A 21304-nucleotide genomic window follows, 5' to 3' on the forward strand; every position below is an offset into this window, starting at 1 on the left:
AGCCGCCACCTCCGCCTCCCGGCCCCGCCCAGTCAGCCCCCTTCCGGCGCGGAGAGCCGGCCCCGCCCCTTCTCGGGACCGGCGCCTAAGTGACGAGAGCACGCGCATACGCATGCGCAACACTCTCTCTGGGCGGGCCTAGGACGAGCTCATCCCCCCGCCTCTTCCGCCAGGCTGTAGGACAGTTCACAGTCTCCGCCCCCCAGCTTCGGCTTGTTAGTGTGCGGCTGTTTCCCGGATACCTGCGTCGAATCGTCGTGCAATCTACTACTGCACGGAGGTTCTGTGTTATCGTCTGCCACCGCCGGGGAGAAAAGGGCTGGCGTGAGATGTTCCGAGAGGAGAACCCGTTTAGGGTGTCACCTGCTGGCGTAGGAACCCACACGCCGGGTGGGAATCTGCGCCTGCCCCGCTTGCCCTCAGACCTAGTGGCCCTGTCGTACTTTGTAAACAACCATTTGGGACCACCACCCCTCGCAACAGCTGATCCCCTCTGTCACTCAGGCGCTTTCGAATCATAGCTTAAATGTACTTCAGAAAAGTGATGCCTGACCATGCAATCTTGAACAATCATACTCACTCGACATTGTTGGCGTAACACTCACCATGACCTGGTATTTTTCTTATTTTCTTATTGAATACTTTCCACATAAATTGCATGAGAGCCTAGTCTTGACTTGTTCGCAGGTGCACCCTCGGTGCTGAGAACAGTACCTGTTATCTAACAGATGTTCAATAAATATTTGATGAATGAGTGAATGACCTACAGGGAGGCAGAAGGCAAATAATTTTAAATTATTAACGAAATATGATTGGCCATTATGGGGTTTTGAACTTAATGCTATCTAACCCCTGAACAGCAAGTGACTAATTGCTTGTGAGTTTTTAAGAATGAAGACACTGTGATCAGGGAGGAAAGGAGATTTCAAACGCGTGAAAAAACTGGAACAAAGTCTTTAAAGTGTGAAAGCATACTTGGTGAAATTCCTTAAGCCCATGGAGTTGAAGCAGAGATGTTATTTGGGGTAGCAGTGAATTTGGAATATCCTGTAAGCATTAGAAAACCAGCTTGAACAGAGAGAATGACATGACCAGAATTATCGATTAGGAAGTAGCTACTGCAGCAGTGTGGATGATGGAGTAGAGGAAGAAAGGCTGGAGAAAAATGCATGGACAACAAAAGAAAAAATAAATTGGACTTCATCAAAATTAAAATCTTTTGTGCTTCAAAGTATACCGGCAAGAAAATGAAAAAACCCACTGAAAGAGAGAAAATATTTGCAAATTATATACCTGATAAGAGACATATCCAGAATATAGAAAGAACTCCTACAACTCAATAATGAAAAGAGCAAGAAGCCATTTGACAAATTAACTAATAACCAAATGGAATAAACTTGGTACAGCAACATTATGGATGAATCTCACAGATATTATACTGAGTGAAATAAATCTTACCCAAAGGGATATACATAGTACGATTCAATATATATGAAGTTATAGAACAGGCTAAACTCCGAAGTATGGTTCCCTCTGGGGAGTGGAGGGGAAGGAGGGACATAAGGGTGTTTCCTGGGGTGATAATAAGTTGTACTTAGAAATAGATTTGCATTACACAGATGTATACCAATTATGGAATAGTAAAGAAAATTTATGCATTTTACTATAAATTTCCCCTCAAAAGAAAAGAACAGTAAACAAATACTGAACTCTTATTCAAAATATGCATGCTAAAGTGTTTAGCGGTGAACTGTACCTTTCACACAGTTCTCCAAACTGCAAGCTAAATTCACATAGCAATCTATCAAAAAGCATTTTTATTGCTCAACAGGTGAAGAGTTGATTAGGTTTCTTCAATTTTGAGGCAAAGAAAAGAATTGGAAACTGTATGATTGATGCCAGTTGTTACAGTCATTAGCTTTCTCGGTTTCTGGGAAGGATACCAAAAGGCTTCTCTAAAATGTATCAAAGACTAGGGTTTAGCAAATATTTTCTATAAAGTGTCAGATAGCAAATGTTTTAGGCTTTCAGGCCATATGTTCTATGTCACAACTACTCAGCCCTACCATTGTAGCGCAAAAGCAGCTCTAGACAATACATAAATGAGTGAGCATGGCTGTGTTCCCAGTAAAATTTTATTTACAAAAACAGGTAGCAGGGGCTTCCCAGTAGCACAGTGGTTAAGAATCCGCCTGCCAATGCAGGGGACACGGGTTCAAGCCCTGGTCGGGGAAGATCCCACATGCCGCGGAGCAACTAAGCCCGTGTGCCACAACTACTGAGCCTGCAGTGTAGAGCCCACGAGCCACAACTGAGCCCATGCGCCACAACTACTGAAGCGCACACACCTAGAGCCCATGCTCCGCAACAAGAGAAGTCAGTGCAGTGAGAATCCTGCGCCCTGCAACGAAGAGTAGCCCCCACTCAGCAATGAAGATCCAACACAGCCAAAAAAAAAAAAAAAAAAACAGGAGGCAGACAGTTTCTGTTTGGGATGATGAAAATGTTTAAGAGATGGATAGTAGTAATGATTGCACAAGATTGTGACTGTACTTAATGGCACTGAATTGTGCACTTAAAAGCGGTTAAAATGGTAAATATTATTATATATTTTTTACCACACAAAAAAAAGCATATGTGGCAGGCCAGATTGGGCCTGTGCCATAGTTTGTTGACTCCTGACAAAGACTATTATACCTATTACCTTTAACTTAGAAGCATCTTGTTTAAATCAATTTACTCAGATCTGCTTGAGAAAATCACAATATTGCTTATTTCATTGAACTTTTACAATATTTTTGGTAAAATACTTTTATGACAAGGATTAGGTTTATTTTCAGCTAGACCTTAGAGCCAAACATTTAGCTTATTCAATTTATGGAAAATGTCTGTCATATAACCTAATTGACAAAGCCAGTCATTATTGTCAAATCAGCAAAAAAATTGTTTTTGTCAGAAAAAGTCTTACTTCATTTTTCAATTCATATAAAAGTGTTAATATTTAAGTCAAGGAATAATATCAAAGCTGCTGAGGAATAGATTCCATAACATTTTATTAGACGATTATTAAAAGCAGTCTGGTCAAGATTGAAATGATTTAGATCTAAAACAATGTATCCATTTTTATAAATTATAAAAAACAAGGTAATACACTTATTAAATCAGTTATCAAAAACCTCCCAACAGAGATTGGGATTGATATATATACACTAATATGTATAAAATAGATAACTAATAAGAACCCACTGTATAAAAAAATAAAATAAAATTCAAAAAAAACCAAAAACAAACTTCCCAACAAAGAAAAGCCTAGACTTGATGGCTTCAATGGTGAATTCTACCAAATATTTAAAGAAGAACTAACATCAACCCTTCTCAAACTTTTCCCAAAAAACTGAAGGGAGGGAACACCTCTAGACTCTTTCCATGAATCCAGCATTACCCTGATCCCGAAACCAGACAAAGTCACTACAAGAAATATCACTTATGAATACTGATAAAAAATCCTCAACAAAATACTAGCAAACCAAATTCAGCAGTATATTACAAGGATTTTACACCAAAAGAGATTTATTCCTGGAATGCAAGGTGGTTCAGCATACAGAAATCAGTGTAGTACACTACATTAAGAAAATAAAGGGAAAAAACACATGATCATCTCAATTGATGCAGAAGAATAATTTGACATAATTGAACACATTTCCATGATCCATAAAAAACCTCAAAACTAGGAATAGAAGGAAACTATCTCACTATAATAACAGAAAAACCCACAATGAACATCATACTCAATGGTGAATGACAAAGTTTTCCTCTAAGATCAAGAGCAAGGCAGAGATGCCTGCTTTTACCACTTCTGTTCAACATAGTACTGGAAGTTCTAGCCAGAACAATTAGGCAAGGACAAAAAATAAAAAGCATCCAAATTGAAGGAAGAAGTAAGATATCTGTCTGCAGATGATATGATCTTATACATAGAAAGCCCTAAAAATTCTACAACAAAACTTGTATGACTAATACATGATTTCAGCAAAGTAGCAGGATGTAAAGCCAACACACAAAAACCAGTTGCATTTCTACATATTAATAATGAGCAATCTGAAAAGGAAATTACAACAATTTCATTTACAATAGCATCAAAAACAATAAAACACTTAGGAAGTAACCAAGGAGGTAAAATAATTGTACAATGAAAACTATAGAACATCAATGAAAGAAATAAAACAAGACATAAATGAATGGAAACATATCCCTGTTCATGGATGGAAAACCTAATAACTTTAAAATGTCTACAATATGAAAAGAAATCTACAGATTCAATGCAAACTCTATCAAAATCCCAGGGATGTCTTTTGCAGAAATAGAAAAACCCATCCTAAACTTCATGTAGAATCTAAAATAAACAAACAAAACAAAACAAAAGTTTAAAAAAAAGAATAATTTTGGAGAACTCAACTTCCTGACTTCAAAACTCATCAAAACAGTGTGGTACTGGCATAAAGACAGACACATAGATCAATGGAAAGGATAGAGAGCCCAGGAACAAACTTTTGTGTGTATGGTCAAACGATTTTTTTGACAAGGATGCCAAGACTGTGCAATGGAGAAAGGACAATCTTTTCAACAACTGGTGCTGGTTAAACTAGATAACTACATGCAAAAGAATGAAGTTGGACCCTTACCTCACACTCTATACAAAAATTAATTCACAATGGATCAAAACCCTCAATATAAGAGATGAAACTATAAAATTCTTAGGAGAAAACATAGGGCAAAAGCTTCATGACATTGGATTTGACAATTATTTCTTGGATATGACACCAAAGACAATGATTTATTGGATGTGATATCAGAGGTGCAGGCAACAAAAGAAAAAGTAGACAAATTGGACTTAATGAAAATTTAAAAAATTTTTCATCAAAAGAATATCAACAGGGACTTCCCTGGTGGTCCAGAGGTTAAGACTCTGGGCTCCCAGTGCGGGAGGCCTGGGTTCAATCCCTGGTCAGGGAACTAGATCTCGCATGCTGCACCTAAGAGCCCGCATGCTACAACTAAAAGATCCCTCATGCCCCAACCAAAGATCCCACGTGCCACAACTAAAGACACAGTGCACCCAAATAAATAAATAAGTAAATAAATAAATATTTTTTAAGAAAAGAATATCAACAGAGTAAAAAGGCAACCCAGAGATAGGGAGAAATATTTGCAAATCATATAATGAAGGATTTATATCCAGAATACATTGTGAACTCCTAAAACTCAGCAAGAACAAAAAAAATTCAAAAATTGGCAAAGGATTTGATTAGACAGTTCTCCAAGGAAGATATGCAAATGGACAAAAAGCACATGAAAAGGCGCTCAACATCTTTAGTCATCAGAGAAATGCAAATCAAAAGTATAATGATGTACCACCTTACATCCATTAAGATGGCCACTATCAAAAAACCCCAGAAAATCATAAGTATGGACAAGGATGTGGAGAAATTGGAATGCTTGTGCTCTGTTGGTGAGAATGTAAAATATTACACTCACTGTGGATGATTCCTCAGAAAATTAAGAATAGAATTACCATGTGATCCAGCAATTTTACTTCTTGATATATACCCAAAAAATTAAAAGCAGGGTCTTAAAAAAATTAAAATAAAAGCAGGGTCTTAAAGAAATATTTGTACAACCACGTTCATAATAGCATTATTCACAGTAGCCAAAAGCCAAGTATCCATCCACAGATGGGTGAATAAGCAAAATATGATACATACAATGGAATATTATTCAGCTTTAAAAAGGAAGGTGATTCTGACATATGCTACAACATGGATAAACTTTGAAGATATTATACTAAATAAAATGACAGTAACAAAAAGACAAATAGTGTACGATTCCACTTATGTGAGGCACTCAGAGTAGTCAAATCTTTCTTTTTTTGTACGCGGGCCTCTCACATTGCGGAACACAGGCTCCGGATGCGCAGGCTCAGCGGCCATGGCTCACGGGCTCAGCCGCTCCGCGGTATGTAGGATCTTCCCGGACCGGGGCACGAACCTGCATCGCCTGCACCGGCAGGCAGACTGTCAACCACTGCACCACCAGGGAAGCCCGAGTAGTCAAATCTTAAACACAGACAGTAGAATGGTGATTGCCAGTGACTAGGGAGAGGAGAAAATGAGGAGTTATTGCTTAATGAGTATAGAGTTTCAATTTTACAAGATGAAAAGAGATATGAAGATGGATGGGGTAATGGTTGTACAACATGATGAATGTATTTAATATCACTGAACTGTACACTTAAAAGTGATTAAGATGGGACTTCCCTGGCTGTGCAGTGATTAAGAATCTGCCTGGGGCTTCCCTGGTGGCGCAGTGGTTGAGAGTCCACCGACGTAGGGGACATGGGTTCGTGCCCCGGTCCGGGAAGATCCCACATGCCGCGGAGCAGCTGGGCCCGTGAGCCATGGCTGCTGAGCCTGCGCGTCCGGAGCCTGTGCTCCGCAACAGGAGAGGCCGCAACAGTGAGAGGCCCACGTACCGCAAAACAAACAGACAAACAAAAAAAAGAATCTGCCTGCCAATGCACGGGACACGGGTTCGGGCCCTCGTCTGGGAAGATCCCACATGCCACGGAGCAACTAAGCCCGTGTGCCACAACTACTGAGCCTGCAGTCTAGAGCCCACGAGCCACAACTACTGGGCCCATGCACCACAACAACTGAAGTCTGCGCTCCTGGAGCCTATGCTCCACAACAAGAGAAGCCACTGCAGTGAGAAGCCTATGCACTGCAACGAAGAGTAGCCCCCGCTTGCTGCAACTAGAGAAAGCCCATGCACAGCAACGAAGACCCAACACAGCCAAAAATAAATAAATTAAATATTTTAAAAATTAAAAAAAAATGATTAAGATAGTGAAGTGAAATAAGTCAGAGAAAGACAAATACCGCAGGATCACCCTAACATGCAGAGTCTAAAAACAAATACAAGCTCACATATACAGAGGACAGAAATTGGTGGTTGCTAGAGGTGGAGGGTGAGGGGTTGGAGAAATGGGTGGAGAGGGTCAAAAGGCACAAACTTTGAGTTATAAAATAAATAAGTCATGGGGATGTACTGTACAGCATGGTGACTATAGTTAATAATACTGTATTGCATATTTGAAAGTTGCTAAGAGAGTAGACCTTAAAATTTCTCATAACAAGAAAAAAAATTTTGTAACTATGTAAGTTGATGAATATTAATTGGACTTATTGTGGTGATCATTTTGCAGTGTATACAAATATTGAATCAAGTTGTACACCTGAAATTAATATGTTATATGTCAATTATATCTCAATTAAAAATTTTAAAAATGGTTAACATGGTAAATTATATGTGTATTTTACCACAATTAAAAATTTGGAAAAAAAGAGATAAGAGACCAACAGGGACTTCAAATATTGAATTTATTAGATATAATCCATAAAACCACTATGGTTTTTTTCTCTTTTTTCTCTCAGCTTTATTGAGATATAATTGACGTATAAAATATATTAATTTAAGGTGTACTATGCTTTTTTTTTTTTTTTTTTGCAGTACCCGGGCCTCTCACTGCTGTGGCCTCTCCTGTTGCGGAGCACAGGCTCCGGACGCGCAGGCTCAGCGGCCATGGCTCACGGGTCCAGCCGCTCCACGGCATGTGGGATCTTCCCGGACCAGGGCACGAACCCGTGTCCCCTGCATCGGCAGGCGGACTCTCAACCACTGCGCCACCAGGGAAGCCCACTATGCTTATTTTTAAGAAATAAAAGTTTGAAACTTTCATCCAAAAATTTGAAAATTGTTAGAAGTGATAGGTTTGAAAAAGAGCCAATGAGAAAATATAATAAATGAAATTATAAGCTCACTGGACATATTGAGCAGTAGATTGGACATAGCAAAAGAATCAGCGAACTAGGGAGATAAGTCAGATGAAATAAGTCTTGAAGTTCAGAAAGACCAAAAAATGGGAGGCAGGGGGCAAGGGGGACAGGGTAAGAAAGAAGATACAGTGAGAAGTTCTAATATACAGGGAACTGGAGTCACAGAGGATGAGAGAGAGAGTAGAGGCAATAACCAAATAATGATTGAGAGTTACCTAAAAATGACTACAGATATTCATAGGTTCAAGAAGCCTAACAAATCCCAAGCATGATAAATAAAAAGAGATTCTCTATTAGATTCATTTTAGTAAAACCGCAGAAATTCTAAAAGATGTACATCAGAAGAAAAATAATTCCTGATTTGCAAAAAGGAATGAAGGGCAAAGGAAGTGGTAAACAGTGGGTAACTCAATACTTACTGCATAAAACAAAGTGTCTCTTGTGGGGCTTTAAAATGTAGAATTTAAATATTTAATAAAAATAGTATGTAAGTTGTGAGTGGAGAAATGGTAGTATTCTAAGAAGGAAGGTAAAGATACTGATTAACATTAATATTTGAAAATTAATGATGCACGTTTAATTTCTATTGAACCAGTAGAAGAGTAGAGACTTGTATGTCATCCATAATAGTAGAGTTAGAAAATAATAGGCAATAAAATAGTGGAATTGAGTATAGGGACAAATGAAAAATAGAAAACGGAATGGTAGCTCCCACCCAAAATTTATCAGTAATTGCATTAAAATTCTTAGAACCAAAAGGCTTCACTTAAAATGCAAAAATTTCAGATCGGATTTTTAAAAACTAAATATTTCTCTTTCTCTCCCTCCTCTTCCCTTCCTATCCTGAACAATTTATTCCAAAAGCTATTAGGTGAGCATCTGTTTGCACAGGGAAGGAGGGTATGGCAGCCCAGACTGGGGTGTCACAATCTGAGCCTGGTGAGAAGGGCATCCACACGGTGATTGAGGGGCTGTCCCTTCTGAGATGTCGCAATCCCAGAATAGTTAGGAGGGCATCCATGTGGCGGCAACCCAGCACAGGATGTCAGGTCCCAAATGTGGTAAGGAGAGTGCTCAGGACACAGAGGAGCAACGTGGCATGAGGTATCAGAGCCTAGGTGGAGTGAGAAGGGATTTCACATGGGAGAGCTGCCTGGCATGTTTGATCAGAGCCTGAGACAGGTGAGGAAAGCCTCTCCACGGAGAGAGCAGCCTGGCATGAGGTGTCAGAGCCTGAGGGATTTTTTTCTTTTCTTTTTTTAAATAAATTTATTTTATGTCATTCATTTTTTAATTTTTGGCTGCGTTGGGTCTTCATTGTTGCGTGCAGGCTTTTCTCTGGTTGCGGCAAGCAGGGGCTACTCTTCATTGCGGTGCGCGGGCTTCTCATTGAGGTGGCTTCTCTTGTTGCGGAGCACGGGCTCTAGGCGTGCTGGCTTCAGTAGTTGTGGCACACGGGCTCGGTAGTTGTGGCTCATGGGCTCTAGAGCACAGGCTCAGTAGTTGTGGCACACGGGCTTAGTTGCGCCACGGCATGTGGGATCTTCCCAGACCAGGGCTTGAACCTGTGTCCCCTGCATTGGTAGGAGTATTCTTAACCACTGCGCCATCAGGGAAGCCCATGAGGTATTTTTTAACAGACCTTCAGGGGCTGTAGATAATGTGATATCAAATATAGCCTAAAATTAACTATCTAACTCATTTAAAGACATGAGAGACAAGATTTTAAAGTTCAGGAAATGGGCTTCCCTGGTGGCGCAGTGGTTGAGAGTCCGCCTGCCGATGCAGGGGACGCGGGTTCGTGCCCCGGTCTGGGAGGACCCCACATGCCGCGGAGCGGCTGGGCCCGTGAGCCGTGGCCCCTGAGCCTGCGCGTCTGGAGCCTGTGCTCCACGACGGGAGAGGCCACGGCAGTGAGAAGAAAGAGGGACTTCCCTGGCTGTCCAGTGGTTAAGACTCCATGCTTTCACTACAGGGGGCACAGGTTACATCCCTGGTTGGGGAACTAAGATCCTGCATACCATGTGGCATGGCAAAATAAATAAATAAAAATGAAATATCAGGAAAGAACTAGAAACTATTAAGCAAAAAAGAGCATAACAGATTTGAAAAGAAGCACATAGAAATTCTAAAATTGAAAAACACATGTACCACAATGTTCATCACAGCTCTATTTACAACAGCCAGGACATGGAAGCAACCTAAGTGTCCATCGACAGATGAGTGGACAAAGAAGATGTGGCACATATATACAATGGAATATTACTCAGCCATAAAAAGAAATGAAATTGAGTTATTTGTAGTGAGGTGGATGGACCTAGAGACTGTCATACAGAGTGAAGTAAGTCAGAAAGCGAAAAACAAATATCGTATGCTAACACATATATACAGAATCTAAGAAAAAGAAAAAATGGTTCTGAAGAACCTAGGGGCAGGACAGGGATAAAGACACAGACGTAGAGAATGGACTTGAAGACACGGGGAGGGGGAAGGGTAAGCTGGGACAAAGTGAGAGAGTAGCATGGACATATATACACTACCAAATGTAAAATAGGTAGCTAGTGGCAAGCAGCTGCATAGCACAGGGAGATCAGTTTGGTGCTTTGTGTCCACCTAGAGGGGTGGGATAGGGACGGTGGGAGAGAGACGCAAGAGGGAAGAGATATGGGGACATATGTATATGTATGACTGATTCACTTTGTTATAAAGCAGAAACTAACACACCCTTGTAAAGCAATTATACTCCAATAAAGATGTTTAAAAAATAAATAAAATACAAAGAAAAAAGAAAAACACATTACGGGTAATTGAAATTGATAAGTTGATGGGTAGTTTTAATAGCAAATTAGACACAGCTGGGTAAACTGGAAAATCAAAAGAAATATCTAGAAAGAAGCATGGAGAAATAAGAAGAAAAGAAAAGATAAAGAGTACAGGTTAAGGCACATAGAGGCTGTAAAGGTCCAACATGTATTTAATTAGATTTCCAGAAGGAGAGAAGAAAGAGAATGTAGCAGAAGTAATATATGAAGAAATAATGCCTGATAATTTTTGCTTTATTTCCAACAATAATCCTCAGAATCAAGGAGACCAAGTATCCCAACAAGGAAAAAAAAAAAGCCATACCTAAATACATCATAGTGAAACCATAGGTCACTCCATTTCTTCTGAGGTGATTCCATGACATTATCTTCTATACACAAAATGTTTAGGAACTGTAATCCACATGGAAATGATCACCCTCCAACCTTCCTGCCAACAACCAGGACTTTTGGCAATGCACCAAAGAGGCATGACATTCATGATATATCCTACTGCACACTTATGAAGTTCATTCCTCCAATAAGTGCAGGAAGTGACCCTTACAAGTATCCTGAGGTTGCCATTCCTACATGGCTTTTTTTTTTTTTTTTCTGGCCGCACTGTACAGCTTGCAGGATCTTAGTTCCCTAACCAGGGATCAAACCCACGCGCCCTGCAATAGACACATGGAGTCCTAACCACTGGACCTCCAGGGACTTCCCCCTACATGGCTTTTTGAAAAGTGCTCTGCTCAACATAGAAGGACGAAGAGGAAATAACGTGCACTGATGACGAGTGTTGAAGATGCTGAGTTCAAAGCTGCTCGTCACTCTCAACTGTAGTTTCAACTGCCTGCTTTATGGATTAGCCATAGTAAGTCGGACTTTCTTCTCCTGTAATAAATTAATAACAGAAGAATATCTAAAATCTATGGAGGGGGCTTCCCTGGTGGCACAGTGGTTAAGAATCCACCTGCCAGGGCTTCCCTGGTGGCGCAGTGGTTGAGGGTTCGCCTGCCGACGCAGGGGACGCGGGTTCGTGCCCCGGTCCGGGGACCCCACGTGCCGCGGAGCGGCTGGGCCCGTGGGCCATGGTCGCTGGGCCTGCACGTCCAGAGCCTGTGCTCCACAACGGGAGAGGCCGCGAAGGTGAGAGGCCCGCGTACCACACACACAAAAAAAAGAATCCGCCTGCCAATGCAGGGGACACAGGTTCCATCCCTGGCCCAGGAAGATCCCACATGACGCGGAACAACTAAGCCCGTGAGCCACAACTACTGAAGCCCGTGCACAGGCAGTGAGAGGAGAACACATCCGAAATGTTCAAGAAACAGAGTAGAGGCCAATGTGCTGGAGCAGCATGCATGAGAGGGGCGGTGGAAGGAGATGAGGACACGGAAGTGATAGGACCCAGTTTACGAGAACTGGTAGGTCGTGGTAAGGACTAGGCTGTACATTCTGTATAGGGTGGTAAGCCACCAGAGTGTTGGAGTATCACGGGGTGATTGACTGCTGAACTGAGAACAGACTTCAGGGGGCCCCAGCAGGAGTACCTTTTTGGAGAGTTGATTGGACCAAGATAGTGGTAGGTTGGGAAGATTGGTTGAGAAATTATCAAATTCAGGAAATGGTAGGTGTTGCTGACAGAGTTCCTAACAAGTTGGCCGTGGGGTGTAAAAGGGTGAGCTACTTATGACACCAGCATTTTTGCCTTGAGAAGTTGGAAGAGGGAAGATTGGTGAAGTTGCTGGTGAGGGGAGAATAGCGGGAGCTTGACATTGGCCATGTAAGCCTGAGATGTCTATTAAGCATCCAAGTGTAAATGTCAGTTAGTTAGATAGATGAGTCTAGAGTTAAAGAGAGGTCTGGGCTTGATATAAAAATGTGGTAATCACGAATGTATCTGAGTGTCCTCACCATCCCAACTCTTGAAAGCCAAACACAGGAACTGAAGAGATTCCCACTTATTTTTCAAGACCCAGAAATCAAAATGATGTTGGATAATAATGGCACCCCTCACTATCTGAAATTTCACTGTTCAAATTCGGAATTTAAGCGATTTGGCTATCAAAGGACACTCATTTTTGGATAGCAAAGGATACTTGTTGCTTGATGAGAAGATATTTATAGCCATGAGATTCTATGACTGAATGCAGATAGAAAAGAAATTAAGTCCGTAGGGCTTTCCAATATTTCATGGTCATAAAGATGAAAAAAAGTTAATTAAAACTTTTTAAAAAAAAAAAAGAGGAGTAGCCGGGGAAAAATCAGGAAAATCAGATTAATATGGTGTTGTGGAAGCAGAGATAAGAAAATTTCAAGGAAAAGAAAGTTATGAGGGGACTTCCCTGGTGGCGCAGTGGTTGAGAATCTGCCTGCCAATGCAGGGAACATGGGTTCGAGACCTGGTCTGGGAAGATCCCACATGCCGCGGAACAACTAAGCCCGTGCACCACAACTACTGAGCCTGCGCTCTAGAGCCCACAAGCCACAACTACTGAAGGCTGCATGCCACAACTACTGAAGCCTGTGTGTCTAGAGCCCATGCGTCACAGCAAGAGAAGCCACTGCAATGAGAAGCCCGCGCACTGCAACGAAGAGTAGCCCCCGCTCACCGCAACTGGAGAAAGCCTGCACACAGCAACAAAGACTCAACAATGAAGACCCAATGCAGCCAAAAATAAGTAAATTAATTTAAAAAAAAAGAGGGGCCTCCCTGGTGGTGCCGTGGTTGAGAGTCTGCCTGCCGATGCAGAGGACATGAGTTCGTACCCCCGTTCGGGAAGATCCCACATGCCGCGGAGCAGCTGGGCCCATGAGCCATGGCCACTGAGCCTGCGCGTCCGGAGCCTGTGCTCCGCAAGGGGAGAAGCCACAACAGTGAGAGGCCCGCGTACCATAAAACAAACAAACAAACAAACAGACAAAAAAGAAAGTTATGATATGTATTACATACTAAGAGCAGTCAAATAAAATGAGTACTGAGAAATGGCCATTGGATTTAGCAACAATGGAGGGCACTGGTGACCTTGAGAAGGGCAATTATGGTGGTTTAGTGAAAATAAAATATGATTAGTTAATCTGATGAAAACTATGAATCTTCTTCCCCTCAAAATGTCTGTGTGTGTGCATATCCATAATTTCACATAGAATTTCACGGGGGTTTCATGGACTTCAGAAGCCTATTCATGGCCCCATTAGGTATCTATCAATCTCAATTTTAAAATCCCTGGAAACAATTAATTGTGACGAGTGGAGTGGGTATTAGAAAACTGGATGGAAGGGTAGGTCATGGGCAGGAAAGAAACAATTCGTACCTTACACCTTTATGCTATTCAAATATTTTAAACATCTGCATATCTTACTTTTTCAATAAAAAATTTAATTAAAACAAAACTTTATTGAAGCTTCTATCAATACATCTTTAATACTTAACTGCGTGTGTGTGTGTGTGTGTGTGTGTGAGAGAGAGAGAGACAGAGAGAGACAGAGAGAGAGCGAGAGAGATTATGTTATTTTATTTCCTCTAACACATAAAGCTCTTTAGTGCTTTAGAACCTTTGCACATTTTTTTTCTCTCTGCCTGGGATGTTTCTCCCCAGTGCACCATTGCATTGCATGCTAATTCCGTCTCCTTTAGGTCTCAGTTCAAGTGTTACCAGTTTAGAGAGGTTTCCTTGTCAGACATTTGTCTCCCAACAGCCATTCTCTGCTTCTTGCCTGATGACTCTGTTGACACGCATTTTGTGAGCACAGCTCCAGAAGTTCTTCCTATTCCCCAGTCCCAGCGGATGAACCTTCGTTGTTTTAAGACTGTCATGGTCATCCCTTGGGATTGGGTAAGGGGTGGTTATGTGGCCAAGTTCTGGTGAGTGAGAAGTTGGGGAAGTATGCTGGGATTTCTGGGGAAAATACTTCTCCCTGATAAAAAGGAGCAGCAGGGAGAAGACCTCCATGTGGTTGAGTTAGTTTCAGATGTCTGGAGTTGTAGCAGCCATGTAGAAAACCATGGGAATTGCAGAGAAGCCAACCAAGGTTCCAACATCCTCATAGTTAATTAAATGATCCAACCCTGCTACCACCTATGTCCAGACTTCTTTTAGGTGAGTTAATGAATGTCTTCCCTGCTTACACCATCTTTGGTGAAAAAGCTCCTACTGACCCACTCTCCCTAACCACTCAATTCAAAGGAGATTATGTTTTCCCCACTCCCTGCCTGCAGCTGGTGCTCTCTCTGACCTGTATCTGCTTCTTTTATGACACATATCATGACTTTCAGTTTACATATATACATATGCATATTTATATTCAAATATACCGTGTATATATACATATACGTATTTGCCTGTCGTTATCTTGTCTCTTTCTCAAGGAATACAAGTTCCTTGAGGACAGGGACTTTTCTGTCTTGGTCACCGTTGTACTCTAGCACCTAGCATGTTGCCTGGCTCAATAAGCATCTGTTGAATAAATGAAAAGCTGAAGGAATGATGGGATGGATGAACAAACATACCAGTCCTCCCCTGCTAACTGAACATTCCTTGAGGATGGTGTACATGTCCCATATCCTCAAAATGTAAAACACAATACCTGGCACTTAACCTATACATAATAAATCATTGTTAAATTAGTTAATACTGTCTCTGATTGCCAACAGTATCTCTATGTTATGCAGGCTTCTGGCCTAACCAAAGAGTAGAAGGGAAGGTTAAAAAAAACAGGAAAACCAAAGATGTACAATTGATAGACCAATTTTCATTCCACTGCAGCTATTTTCCTTTATTCCATTTGGGTATACATATTAGTGAACTTGAACTGATTCATACAACTTTAGGTAACTAGAGTATAATATACTATGATATCTAAGAAAAAAATATTTGTACTCATGCATAATCTCTTATTCTTCATTTCAGTATCTTCCTTATTTTATGTAAGGATTTTAAACTCTGTATATATAAACACCATATTTTCAAAAAAGGAAAAAAAAAAAGAGACAGTTACAAAGGAAGTAGAAGAAACATATACTTCTCTCCCAGGATTTTAAGATTCACGAAATGGTCTAAGTCAGCTCTATTTTAAATTTCAAACAAACAACCACACAAAACCAACCAGGTCCAATAGCAAACTGTCTACTGGTTAACAGTACAAATTCTGGGGATGGACTGACTCAATTCAAAGGCTCCACAACTAAAAATATCAGCAGCCTTCAGCAAATTACTTAACCCTGCTCTGAGCCTCAGTTTCCCCATTTGTAAAACAGAGACACTGATAATGGATACAACTAGAATTACTGAGGAGATAAACGACATAACAAACCTACAGTACTTAGTGACAGACCCATAGTAAGAGCTCAGAAAAGTGAACTGTATTATTTTTATTCAAATGTAAGTTTTTATCACTCATCAAATTTCTCCTCAAATCTAGTATATATTTTTTGTTTATATTTACCTAGAATTCTACTTAGCTAAGAAATTATTCATATTCATGAGACAAATTATCTATGATTAACTATAACTACATTTTTATGATATAAACTCTCAAGAATATCTTCAACAGTTTACCGATTACTGACCTTGTTAAAAAAATCAATAAACCTTAGATGACTCTTTTCCCAATATTTATTGCAGTCAGCCAGCAGCATCATGGCCAAGTGAGGAGGTAGCTAGCACAGTCAAGTTCAAGGAGGTAGTCAGCATGCCCAAAGATTGGTTACTTACAGGGGAATCGAGCAAGTAAGTAAATATTTTGAGGGTAATATAAGCCAGGTTTCTCACTGTTAGAGAAGGGAGTTACAAATATAAAAAGGGGAACCTTGTGGTGTTTGACAGGAATTGAAGGTATTGATGTGAACACATGGCTTTCAATAGATTTAAAAAAATAGAAATATATAGTTGTGTGTGCATTTATATGTGTGTGTGAGTATATGGTGATAGCTCATTAGCAGTGAATACACATAGTGTCCAGACCTTGGTTTCTAAACACCAAACCCCACTAAAAGGAAGCAGAGCTCCTTGGAGAAATGGCTGGTTCCAGGGCTGGGGCATGGAAAGTACAAGATGAGAATGGTACATCTTGTTATGTTACAAAGTAAGGAAATACTCAAAGAATGATGGGAACATGTCAAAAGGACAGAGAACCCAGTCTAGAGGGGGTACCACTGGGCAAATCTGGGACAAACAGCATCAAGTAAATAATCATGGTAATGGATCATAACCCATTGAACAAAATAGGAATCCATGGATGCATAATGATATAAATAAATGAATTAATGGGAAAGTGGAGAGAAGAGAAAGTGCTTCTCTATGTCAACTATAAATGTGGAGAGTGATGGGATCAGAAAAATCACCATTTGACAACCACCGTAGTAACAATTGATTCAGACAAGAATCATCAATAGATGCTAAAAAGAGCAGAGGAGTTTTTTAGAGAACTGAGATATCCACCTGGTTTCAAAGCATCTTCCCATTAGATACCTACTAATTACAAAAGAAATAGTAATAACTTCATAGTGAAGGAGACATGCAGACACCACCTTAACCAAGTGATCAAAGGCAACAACGCCTTGGGGCTTCCCTGGTGGTACAGTGGTTAAGAATCCGACTGCTAATGCAGGGGACACAGGTTTGAGCCCTGGTCCGGAAAGATCCTACATGCTGTGGAGCAACTAAGCCCGTGCACCACAACTACGGAGTCCGTGCACCACAACTACTGAGCCTGTGCTCTAGAGCCTGAGAGCCACAACTACGAAGCCCACGTGCCTAGAGCCCATGCTCCACAAGAAGAGAAGCCACCGCAATGAGAAGCCCGTGCACTGCAATGAAGAGTAGCCCCCTTCACTACAACTAGAGAAAGCCCGTGCACAGCAACAAAGACCCAATGCAGCCAAAAATAAATAAATAAATATTTTTTTAAAAGGGCAACAACGCCAGTTATGGGATAAATCAGCATGGCATGCCACACAATGAGGATAGTTCACTTCTGCGACATTCCTGCCAAAATGCTTGACTTAAATCTGATCGCGTGGAAACATCAGACAAATCCAAGCTGAGAAGCAGTCTACAGTCACTGGCCTGTGCTTTTAAAACCTATTCAGGTTGTGACAGATAAGGAAAGACTTAGGAACTGTTCCAGATTGAAGGAGACTAAAGAGACATGGCAAACATACGTAACACATGATCCTGTACATTATTGAGACAACTGGCAGAATTTGAATAACGTTTGTGGATTAGATGATAGTATTACATCAATGTGAAATCAAAATTCTTCATTTTGATGGTTATGTGGAGGAGATCTTCCTTATTTTTAGGAAATACATACTAAAGATTTAGGGGTAATTGGGCATCACGTCTGCCAACTTTTAGAAGAGAAAGAAAATATAAAGTAAATGTGATAAAGTATCAAAAAGAGGGGAAATTGGTAAATGATATACAGGAATTCTTTGCACTCTTTTTTTAAAAAAATTATTTATTTATTATTTATTTTTGGCTGCGTTGGGTCTTCGTGGCTGGACACAGGCTTCCTCTAGTTGCGGCAAGCAGGGGCTACTCTTCATTGCGGTTCAGGGACTTCTCATTGCGGTGGTTTCTCTTGTTGTGGAGCACAGGCTCTACACACGCAGGCTCAGTAGTTGTGGCTCATGGGCTCTAGAGTGCAGGCTCAGTAGTTGTGGCAATCGGGCTTAGTTGTTCCGCAGCATGTGGGATCTTCCCGGACCAGGGCTCAAACCCGTGTCCCCTGCATTGGCAGGTGGATTCTTAACCACTGCACCGCCAGGGAAGCCCTGCACTCTTCTTTATACTTTTCTGTTAGTGAAATTATTTCAACAATTTAAAAAACATACTTAGATATAGTTCACACTACAGTCGAAGCCTTATGACAATTTTTTTTATATAACAGTAGGGATAAAGATTAAACCAGGTTTAATAATTTGTTAATATGTGCTGACCAGAGTTATGGCTCCAAGGTCATTTCCAGTCATTCTCTAATAAAAGTAGAGAGGACAGTGGCATTGAAACATACACTACGGGCTTCCCTGGTGGCGCAGTGGTTGGGAATCTGCCTGCCAATGCAGGGGATGCGGGTTCGAGCCCTGGTCTGGGAAGATCCCACATGCCGCGGAGCGGCTGGGCCCGTGAGCCGCAATTACTGAGCCTGCGCGTCTGGAGCCTGTGCTCCGCAACAAGAGAGGCTGCGATAGTGAGAGGTCCGCGCACCGCGATGAAGAGTGGCCCCCGCTTGCCACAGCTAGAGAAAGCCCTCGCACAGAAACAAAGACCCAACACAGCCATAAATTAATTAATTAATTAAAAAAAAAAAAAAAAAAAAGAAACATACACTACAATACATTCAGGTTAGTGGTGACATTACTTCTGGATCCCTGGTGAGTCTTATTGGGTTGGCCAAAACGTGACTTAGGTTTCTAAGTAAAAATAAAAGACACATTTTTTCATTTTCACCAAGAACTTTATTGAATAACGTATTCACCTTTTTGTTCCACTACCTTCTGCCATTTTCCAGGCAACTTCATAATTCCATCTTCCCCAAACTTTTTATCTTTTTGAGCAAAGAACCGTTCCAGGTGTCTTTTACAGTCTTCCAGGGAATTGAAATTTTTTCCATTAAGAGAATTTTGTAAAGACCGAAGTAAATGGAAATCCAAAGGTACAAGGTCTGATGAATACGGCGGATGAATCAGAACTTCCCAGCCAAGCTGTAACAGTTTTTGCCTGATCGTCATAGAAACATGCAGTCTTGCATTATCCTGATGGAAGATTATGTGTTTTCTGTTGACTAATTCTAGATGCTTTTCGTCAAGTGCTTCTTTCAGTTGGTCTAAATGGGAGAAGTACATGTTGGAATTAATCATTTGGTTTTCCAGAAGGAGCTCATAATAGAGGACTGCCTTCCAATCCCACCATATACACAACATCATCTTCTTTGGATGAAGACCGGCTTTTGGTGTGGTTGGGGGTGGTTCATTGCACTTGCCCCACAATCTCTTCCATTCCACATTACTGTACAGTATCCACTTTTCATCGCCCTTCACAATTTGTTTTAAAAATGGAATGTTTTCGTTACACTTAAGTAGAGTATCACGTGCGGAGATATGGTCAATAAAGTTTTCTTTGCTTAACTTATGCAGAACCCAAACATCAAAGCAATTCACATAACCAGGCTGGTGCAAATGATTTTCAATGCTTGATTTGGATATTTTGAATATGTCGGCTATCTCCTGTGTGTATAACGTTGATTGTTCTCAATTAATGTCCCGATTTGATTGTTATCAACTTCAACTGGTCTACCTGACCGTGGAGCATCATGCAGTGAGAAATCTCCAGCACAAAACTTCACAAACTAGTTTTGACACGTTTGATCAGTCATAGCACCTTCTCCATACACTGTATAAATCTTTTTGTGTTCCAGTTGCACTTTTACCTTTCTTGAAATAATAAAGCAAAATATGCCAAAAATGTTGCTTTTTTCTTCCATCTTCAATATTAAAATGGCTACACAAAAATTCACCAATTTTGATAAGTTTTTTTCTAAATGCATGCTGATATGACAGTTGTCACAATACAGTCTAATAAAACTGTTTCAAATGAAGTTAAAGACAACTAAGCGCCACTAGAGCCATCTTATGGAAAACATCAAATGAACTTTTTGGCCAACCAAATAGCTGGAAGAAACTGGGGAAGACTCACTGCTCAGTAGGCCTCCTGGAACCCGAAGGAACCAAAGTCTTGACAAGACAGGCTAAAGACCAGGGACCTGGAAAAGTTTCCTTCACCTGAGGAACTTTAGGATGCAGTCTGGATTAAAGTAGAATTCAGTAAATATCAGTTTAAAAAAAATTTACTGGAGGGTGATGTACTTACAGAAATGCATATAAATTATAAGTGTAGAGCTTGCCAGATTATGCCAAAGAGGACCCCCTGTGTAACCACCACCCAGCTTATGAACTGGAGACAGCCAGAAGCTCCTCTCCACACCTTCTCCAATCATTACTGCTTCCCAGAGATTCTCTGACTTACTGCACCAGAGATTCATTTTACCAGTTCTAATAATACTTTCAACTGCTCAGGGGTTTCAGCATTAAATTTTACTTTTAAAATTCAATTTTCTTTTGCTTTTCTGCATACAAATATGTACCTTCACACCCAAGGTAGAAATTCTGAACATTCACTATGTCTTTTAAAGCTTTAACAATGGCATAGTTCAGTTCTGCAAAAGTCATTTAACAAGGATGAATTTCACAGCTCAACTTTAAAAGTTCTTTCCCTTGGCAGTCACTCTGGAAAGAAAAGACTCCATTAGCCAATTCATGCTCATTCCATAAAGTTATTAGACATCTACAATGGGCCATAGTAATATACTAAGGTCTTAGTAGCATAAGGAAATTATTCTGTTCCCACGTGACATCAGCTAAATGAAGTTAAAATGAGCCATTGCCTACTTAAACACAAGTTAAACATAATTACTGGTTTCAAACTCAGCCTAAGTAACCAAGTATTATTTGCAGTCAGTGACTCTTGACTAACAGCCACTACCACTAATTAACTTAGGTAAGATGAAAATGGCAAAATTGGACAACTGGTCACAGCAGAAGGGTGT

This window comes from Neophocaena asiaeorientalis, unplaced genomic scaffold (assembly GCF_003031525.2).
Source record: "Neophocaena asiaeorientalis asiaeorientalis breed wild unplaced genomic scaffold, Neophocaena_asiaeorientalis_V1.1 scaffold221, whole genome shotgun sequence".
Lineage (NCBI taxonomy): Eukaryota > Metazoa > Chordata > Mammalia > Artiodactyla > Phocoenidae > Neophocaena > Neophocaena asiaeorientalis.